Source organism: Tupaia chinensis, unplaced genomic scaffold (assembly GCF_000334495.1).
Source record: "Tupaia chinensis unplaced genomic scaffold, TupChi_1.0 Scaffold000086_1, whole genome shotgun sequence".
Taxonomy (NCBI): domain Eukaryota; kingdom Metazoa; phylum Chordata; class Mammalia; order Scandentia; family Tupaiidae; genus Tupaia; species Tupaia belangeri.
In genome coordinates, this window is record NW_006159548.1 from 2,502,572 (window position 1) to 2,512,269 (window position 9,698).

A 9,698-nucleotide genomic window follows, 5' to 3' on the forward strand; every position below is an offset into this window, starting at 1 on the left:
GGCCCGACTGTCCGGACGCGTTGAGTTAATTATAGGAAGGAGGAGAGTCCACTGGCGGCTCCTGGGTTGTCAGAAATTCACCACCTCCACCCTCCACTCTGCTCCGGGCCAGAGAGAAGTCGCTCAGAGAGAAGCCCTGGACCTCCAGGTCTTCCCCAGGCGGTGACTCTGATCTGCCCTCCAGACACCAGCCGCCCTCGTCTCCCGGCTCCTGTTTCTGCTTTATTCCTTCATATTCGTTTTCAAAGATACCGCGTCCCTTCCTTGACCTACCCGATGCTCCCCTTTATCACCGGAGTACACAGGCCTCGGCGTCTCTTCCTCGCACCAAGATTAAGTTATCAAATGGTTCCTGTCCGCCGTGGCCTGGACTCCCTGGGGGCAGATGTTGCCATCCCAGAGTTTGCTAGAATCCTAGCCCAGGCCCACCTCCTGGGTAGGCTCCTGTAGGGAGCTCAGAGGAGCAAAAGGGAAGCTCTACCTCCAACTTCCACGTCAGCTCCCCAGAATCGACCAGGAGAGAGGATTAGGCACAGATGAAAGCAAAATCTTCAAGACTTCAGCCAGAAGATCCTTGGAAAGGCCTCCCCCCCTCCCCCCAAAAAAGGAAAACCTATTGTGTGTTTGGCTATGAGATGCTTCACTAAGTCATAATTCCTATGTTTTTCTAAAAACAGCCAGACTTTGGAAAGCTTCATGTAACTTTGATTCATTATTTATTACTAGAAAGGTAGAGATTGAACCTTTACACACCCCCAGATCTGGCGTTCACTGATGTGTTATCCTCGGGTTTCTTGAAATCACAGATCCAGGACATTCTCGCATACAAATGAGAAACCTAATAACTTAATAGCCCCTCCTAATAAGGCGAGGTGTTAGGTTAATTACTCGGGAATAGAATTAGACCTCAGCACCAAAATATATCAAAATGGTCTCCTTCAGGTCATCTACAGCATTTTTAAAACCTGTCATTGACTTGCTGTCAGGGAATGAGTTGCTCAACTTTGCACATGGATTTCTTGTTCATTGAAAAGAATTACCCTAATAGATAGAAATATTGTCAATTCACAGCGGCAAGTGAAAGAATGCTAGCCTATAAATCAAGACACCTGAGTTTAGGTCGTCCTAACAGCTGACCCTGATAGTCTAAAAGCGCTATTCCAGTTTCTTCCTGATAAGATATTTCAGTTCTACAACTCACTAGTTTTGTTTTGTTTTTGTTTTGTTTTGAAAAAAAAAAAAAAAACAGAGAGAGACAGAAAGCGAGAAATCACCCCCCAGTCCCTTCTCCTCCATTCTCCTCTCTGGATCTTGGGCATGCACGCATATGTGCCTGGCGTGAGTTTAAGCCAACAGGTCCTGAACTTGAACCGCGGTCGACTACATGGGAGTCCAGCGACATAGCCATGATGCTAACTGCTGGTCCCCAACTCACCAGTTTTAAGTAATGACATAGAATGTATTTAGCCATGACATTACAGTAAGCTTTTTTGTGTAAATGTTACAACATGCAGACGTTTGTTATCACCCAATTCCTAACATAGCAAGCAATGTGTGTGACTTTCAGGAAGGCAGTGGCTTCAGTTTTGACCATGACCCCAGGGAGCAGTGCATTTTATATTGTGACCCAGTAGAAATTTCATGATTCAGTACTACCCGTCCTGCATGTGACACCCCTGGTATGTTATTCCTATTCTTTTTCTTTTTCTTTTTCCAAATACTGGTCAGGACCCACTTAACTGATTTCACAACCCAATGAGTCATGACCTTCACTCTGACAAACATTGATTTAAGAGCATAAAATAATGTGTATATCTCTTTGATACTAAAAAGGGTCCTGATTAGTAAGGTTTTCCTAATATGCTTTAAGGCAGAATTTACTTTTTTTTTTTTTTTTTTTTTTTTTTTTTTGTTTATAGTGCATGTGTTTTTTTTTTTTTTGGTTATAGGGCACGTGCGCTCGCCAGAGAGACAGGGACCAAGAAATCACACACACACACCCCAGGGGGATTAGCCACACTGCAATCCCTTCTCCTCCATTCTCCTGTCAGGATTTTGGGCACATACGCACATGTATCCAGCATATTTCAAACCTCTGGGTCTGGGACTTGAACCGCAGCCAGCCATGTGCAAGTCCAGCAACTTAACCATCATACCATTTGTTGGTTCCCAGAACTTCCCAAAGTATTTCATGGAATGTTAAATGTTTTAATGGAAAAAAAAAAATCTGACAAAGTGTAAAGTGTTCAGATAAACAAAACAAAATGGATTTATTTCAAGATTTCAAGGGGACTTTTCTACAAGTACACCGTGAGTCTTTAATGGGAGATATGGAAGTTTGGCCCCCATGTTTAGATGATCACAGAATGCTTTTCGCTCCTGTCCTATCCTCTGTGGGACACATCTGGGAGATGCCAGTACAAAGCCAATCATTAGAGTCAGAGAACTTCAAATTAGACTGGATTCACGTGCAGATTCGGCCTCAGTTTTCTCAACTGTAAACGGATCCCATGTTCACTCTGGCAGTTTACACGTCAGATCATGAAAATTAACACAATTGGGCATGTAAACATAATACGGGGCTTACATGGCATTTACTTTTTAGGTAGAAATGATGGCGTATGTATAGATGGCTCAGTGGTAAAGAAATATGATAAGTTCTAAAGTCAGAAAATGCAAACATCATGATCAACAGGACAATTTTTTTTTTTTTTTTTGAGAGAGGTTTTTGCTGTAGGGCTTGTGCACTCACCAGAAAGACAGAGAGAGATAGGGAGACAGAAAGCAAGAAATCACCCCCCCAAGGGAAAATCACCCCCCCCACGCGGAAAGCCCTTCTCCTCCATTCTCCTCTTGGGTTCTTGGGCATGCACGCACACGCGCCCAGCGTGAGTTTAAACCACTGGGTCCGAGACTTGAACCACGGTCGACTACATGGGAGCCCAGCGACATAGCCATTTTGCTAACTGCTGGTCCCTCAACAGGATCAACTTTTAATTTTTCCTAGAGGTGTTAGGAGTCAGTCAGTCACAGAGAGCCAACCCCTACCAGCCTGCCTAGAATCAAATCGCCTCTTCTCCCCTTCTCCCCTCCACTTTGGCTCTAGCTACAATGTTGTTTTTCACACACTGATGTCCACAAGCTTGCTGGTACTTCTTTCTCAGTCTGTAACCTCATCCTCTTCTACTCACCTGGCAAAGAATACCATGTTACAGGAGATGCTAATATAGGTACTTGCAAAAATACTAAACTAATGCTTGCAATGTTTTCTTCCAAAAGTATATAAATTTCCTATGTAATCACGTGTATGTATCACTAATTATATATGGTTCATTGGGCCTGCTGGGTGGCATGGTGGTTAAGGTGACTAGATCCCATGTGGCTGAATGTATGGTTCAAGTCACGGACCTGGCAGCTAGAAAAACACACCAGGCACATGTGTGTGTGTGCCCAAATTTCTGAAAGGAGAATGGAAGAGAAAGAATTATAGTGTGGCCATCCCCCCTGAGGGGGCAGTGGAGGGCTGATTTCTCACTTCCCCTGTCCCTCTCTAGTGAGCACATGTACCCTATACCCTATAGCAAAAACTATTTTAAAAATATTAAAAAGACTTAAAGTTCATGCAATTAGCCAATAGATAGACATTATAACGTGTGGATCTTCACGTTGGCAGCAATTAACTAAGCAGAGTTGTATTGTTTTTTTTTCTGTTTGAGGCTTACTGGTCATTGTATAGCTTATAATAATTTGACTTTTGATACACAACATTTATAGGATATTTCATATATTGGGAACCAGCAGTTAGCGTAATGGCTATGTCGCTGGACTCCCACGTAGTTGACCGTGGTTCACGTCCCGGACCCGGTGGCTTAAAACTCACACCGGGTGCGTGTGCGTGTGTGCCCAAGATCCCGAGAGGAGAATGGAGGAGAAGGGATTGCGGCGTGACCATCCCCCCTGGGGGGTGATTTCTCGCTTTCTGTCTCTATGTCTCTCTCTGTCTGGCGAGCGCACGCGCCCTACAGTGAAAATCTCTCCAAAAAAACAAACAAACAAAAAAAGGATATTTCATATATTATGTATTTTTATACACATATGAATATTTTGTAATTTTTTTCACTGCAAAAACCTAATCCCTAAATTGGGCGGGGTGTCTTTCTCACACCTTTAACATATCTAACAATCTCCTGTTAATATTCATTAGCTGTCTTATACATTTTAATTTCTTCCATGGTCCAATCAAATTAAGAAATTATGCACTCACTTTTCACTTTGGTCAAACGTGTTAAGTATAGACTTTTATTTTATCGTAAGTGGCTAAATTTATATCCACCTCCTGCAAATTGCTTTTTCCTTGGGGACATTGACCTCAGCTCTATTCACTTTCCATCACCTACATCTAGTACAATTCCATCACATGGAAGTTGCAGAGTACTTTCTCCTAAGCCCTGCTCCACCCCGCTGCTGAGCTTTATTCCAGGTCCTGGGATTCTTGACTCCTAGAACAATCATAGACAGTCGAGTGGGTATATGGAACTCACCACTACAGAGCATTGGAAGCTGGCTCTACTGGCCATTTTCTCCACAACCACCACCTGCAATCTGCCTACACCCTTGATCTTCATAGGTTTTCCTCTTTTTCTTTTTTAACCCTCATACGCAGCTGTAGGACTTGCAAAATAAGAAAATAGATCTGATACCAGCATATATAGGATTTTTTTATTGCTTATTGAGGGCAAGAGTTATCCTCACTCTTATTCTTCTACTCATGCAGGCAGTCTCTCATTTTTGTTTAACATTTTAGTTTTTGCCATAGGGCATATGTGCTCACAGGAGGCAGGCAAGCAGAGAGAGGAGAAGTGAGAAATCACTGCCTAGAGGGGATGACCACACTGCAATCCCTTCTTCTCCAGTCTGCTCGAGATATGGGAAACACAAGTACACATGCCTGTAATTGTCAAGATACTGGATCCAGGATTTGAACCTGGCTATCAGCCATTTGGGATCCAAAGTCTTAACCCCATACACCACTTACTAGTCCCCTTCTGTTTTAAATTATACTGATTTCTTTTTCATTTATAGGTCAGAGCATTCTGTGTACATTACTCCTATTTTTTTTTAACCAAGGTATTTGGTTGGTTAGGGGTTAGAATATTAACCTTTCATACTCATGAAATAGAGCCTGCCGCACAGTAGGCACTGAAAGAATATTTGTTAAATAAATGAGGGAGTGAATATTTACTGTCTTTACTTCATAGAGTGAATTGTGTAGCGTGTTTAGTGAATAAACTATCTCCAACTTGGGTCTTTTTCACAGAGATTTTTGCAAGTCTCATCAAGAGATTTTTTTTTTTAAAGAACAGCAAAATTTATGAACACAGGGATCAAGGAATTAGATGTGGAAAAGCCTGTCCAGTCGTCTAGTTCAAGCTTTGGCTAGTGGTTGAGTCAGTATTGTTCCAGCCGTCTTTTCCTTCAGAGGAAATCCAGTATCTTGCAAGGATAAATGGGAGTGTCAGGATTTTTTATTTAATTATTTGCTTTTACAAGAATAATCCCACAATGGAACAAGTCTTGAGGGAAAATGATTCCTCTGTTCCTTGGTTTTCCTCTTTTTCTTTTTTAACCTCATATTATTCATTACACCCTTAACCATGATTAGCATGATAAATGTCTTTTTCCCCCCTTGGTAAATTTTGCTTTACCAGTTAATATGGTAGCTGTTCATACTCAACTAACAGATATTACTGTTACCTTCCTTTATTTTTATAATATTTCTCTTTCCTTCAAACCTTCAAAGTATTTTTTGCTTGGAAACTCTGAACAGTAACGGAAGATCAGAGTCTCTCGGGTGCCAGGGTTTGAACAGAAACAAGGGAGCAATTAAAAAGTAAAATTTTTTCAAATATTTTCTATAATGGCATAACCTAATACTTACCACTATTTTAAAGCAAAGCATTTAGAATTGTTAGGTTACTTTACATTTCTGCCATGCTTTTCCTCTTCATTGCTCAAGGAACTCGACATATAATGAAAGGGTAGATAAAATAGATGAGTATTTAGGGCCATTAAATTAATAGTCATAAATTAACATTTAGGACTACTAAATTAACAGTATTCTCTGGAAGGAACAGGAGTTCAAAATGAGAGATGTGACATAATGTTCTTCACCCAGTAAACCATTTAATAAATATATGATAAATTTGAGTAGTTAACCAAACTCTACTTCTACAAACACTTGTATGTTAAAGTGCACCAAACTGTTAACTTCAAAACTGTGAGTTTTTTTCTATAACTCAACTGCAAAATATTTAGGAGGTGTATTACAGTACCAAAGACTGGCAGTAAATTACCATTTTATAAACAAATTAGCACAGGATTCAGTTTTCAGTTGCACTCAAAAGTCTTTATTGAGAGGGAGAGAAATCTAGCAAATTAGCGGTTACAGCTCATAAACAGGGTTCTCTAATAGGAGAGCGTAGGTACTTGTAGGTCTGAACTTTAGTTAAGTGTTCTGAATTTACACCATAGTCAAATAAGATGAAAGGTGTTTATGTAAGGGGATGCTACATTACAGTCACATTTGAGAGAATCCCTCTACTTAATAATTGCTACTGGTAGTTAACAAAGCAAGTTCTTTAATACCATTTTCTATAGATTTTTAAAGTTAGGATAAAAAGTCAACTTTTTCCCTGCTGTCTAAAGGCAGAGTCAGACATCTTCTGGATATTCAGTCCAATGACTACACAGTAAACTATATTTCTGCTACATGAGGTACCATGGATTTTGAACATTATTGAACTAGAGAGAATTTATGTATTAGTACTAGTTTTTTTTGTTGTTGTTGTTATTTTGGAGAGGTTTTTGCTATAAGGTGCATATGCTCACCAGAAAGACAAGAGAGAGACAGAGAGACAGAAAGTGAGAAATCACCCCCCAGGGGGGATGGCCCTTCTCCTCCATTCTCCTCTCGGGATCTTGGGCACACACGCACACATGCCCGGCGTGAGTTTAAGCCACCAAGTCTGGGATTCGAACCGCAGTAGGCTACATGGAAGTTCAGCAACATAGCCATTACGCTAACTATTGGTTCCTGCATTAGTACTAGTTTTGTGGACCACTCATTATTTATACAATGTCTAATAAAGTTTTCATTAAAATATTTCTCAGGGTTTTAGGAATTTTTTTTAAGAGAAAAATCTTTGCATCCTCTTGAGTTACTGAAAGTCATCCCCAATTCAATTTCTCAGGGCATTTTATGCATTCGTTAAGGGGCCAGTAGATGGCGTAATGACTACGTTGCTAGACTTCCATGTAATCAACCACTATTTGAGTCCTGGATCCGGTGACTTAAACCTCATGCTGGGCACTTGTGTAAGTGCATGCATGCCCCACATCCCCAGAGGAGATTGGAGGAGAAAGGATTGCAGCATGACCATGCCCCCTAGGGGGTGATTTCTTCCTTTCTGTCTTTCTGTCTCTCCAGCAAGCACAAGTGCCCTATAGCAAAAATCTCTTAAAAAACAAAGCAAAACAAAAACACAATTAATAGAACCAGCAGATGGCATAGTGCCTATGTTGCAGGGCTCCCACATGGCCCACCAGGGCTCAAGTCCTAGACCAGGTCACTTGAAAAATCACACTGCGTGTGTGTGTTCCCAAGATACCAGGAGGAGAATGGAGAAAGGACTGTGGCATGGCCATCCCCCTTGGGTAGTGATTCTCACTTTCCCTCTCACTGTGTTTGTCTCTCTCTCCCTCCAGCAAGTGCATGCACCCTAAGGTAAAAAAATAAATAAATAAACAATAATTCTTAAAAAGAAAAGATAGCAATTAACTTTTTAAGACTAAAACTAGGAATGATTAGCAGAAAGAAAATGTGTAGAACAAGACAATCCATCAAAGAAATGAAAAGTCAGTTACGAAATCAACACTCAATCTTAGATTATGTCTCCCTAAGAAAACAAAACTCATAATCTTATAACCTAGCTTTTTAGGAAGAAAAGAAAAAATGAAACAAAACCTGAACTCTGTTCTGGAAGGTTTGGCTTTTTGTCCAAACAGATTTCTCGGCCAGATGATAACAGATGTAATGAAGTTAGAAACTTCTTGCTCTTATTTGGTTGTTATTATTACAAAAGGTCACTTTTGTTGAGGAAAAAATAAACTAATATTTATGTCTACGGTTTTTATCCTATTATTGTGTCACCAAACAAACCACTATTCTGGAAAACTGTGAATGGTCAAGTGCTTAGCAGAGATGGTTCAAATGTGAACTTCTAAACATATTAGCAGTCCTATTGCCATTAAGAAGAAACATGAATATTTCAGAAACATCGCTATCAACTTAACAATAAGCATCAAACATTGTGATGACATTTTAATGCTTTGCACCCATTTAGAGAAACAACTATCATAAATATTTGTCTCTAGTTTAACTTCTTTTAAAATCAATAACCAAGATTGTTACTAACATAAGGAAATTATTCAAGTGTGTAAGCTTCAGTAACTCAAATCTGTTGCCTGAGGCACCCAAGAAATGTCCTAAGATTTGAAATAGAGAACAGCAGGTGGCATACTGGTTAAGGCTTTGGACTCCCATATGGTCAACTGAGGTTCAAATCCCAGATCCAGCAGCTTGAAACTCACGCCAGTTGTGTGTGTGTGTGTGTGTGTGTGTGTGTGTGTGTGCATGCCCCAAATCCTGAGAGTAGAATAAAGGAGAAAGGATTGTGGAATGGACATCCACCGTGGGGGATGATTTCTCATTTTTTTCTCTTTCTGTCTCTCTGTCTCTCCAGGGAGCACACACTCCCTAGAAAAAAAATCTATTAACAAAAATAAATAAATAAATAAGGAAAAAGATTTGAACGAAATGCCTGTTTGTAACAATTCATCCTGAAAACATATATCACCATTTACAATGTGGTTTTCTTATATGCGAGGTGTATGTAGGTTGACCTGTGTAGGTTTCTTAAATGTGCACGTTGTGTACAATTTCCAGCTATTCTGCTGTGGTAGATCTACCACGGAAACTTGGCATCTATATTTTTCTAAAGTTTCATACATAAGACAATCCAAATTGTGAGCTAAAGTAGTGCTACTCAAACTTTTATGGTGTTTTTATCCAGATAAATGCAGATTATGATACAGGAAGTTCGGGTTGGGACAGTTCTAACAAGTTCCCAGGTGATGGGCATACTATTCATAGATAATTACAGAAAATAGGAACCACGTGACATTCAACTCAAGTATGAGCTATTTAGAATAACATCTAATTTTGTCCCCTTTTCCCTACTAAACCTCCATTATACACAATCAACATATAATTCAGAACTGGGTAGAAATAAGTCCAGAAAAGCATCTCTGTAAGCACTGATTAGAAAATTCAACGTGTTTTTACTAAAAAGTCACCGAGCCATGTGTTTTTGACATGGGGAACACATTAAATAAAACCAGTTGAAGAAGCGTTCATTATTAATTTTTAAAAAATAAATCATGGCCCACAACCTACAGTCTTTTCAGGAATGTTTGGTGCTCAGAGGAACACACGACAGACATTTTTGAGATGGTGCATTTCTGAACTGTTCATGCAGTAAGCCCCTACTGAGGATAGAGATGCGACAATTTACTGTCCATTAGCAGTTTCCTCAGAACAAGTTTTAAGATTCAAGGAACTGACAGAGGTTATTCATCAA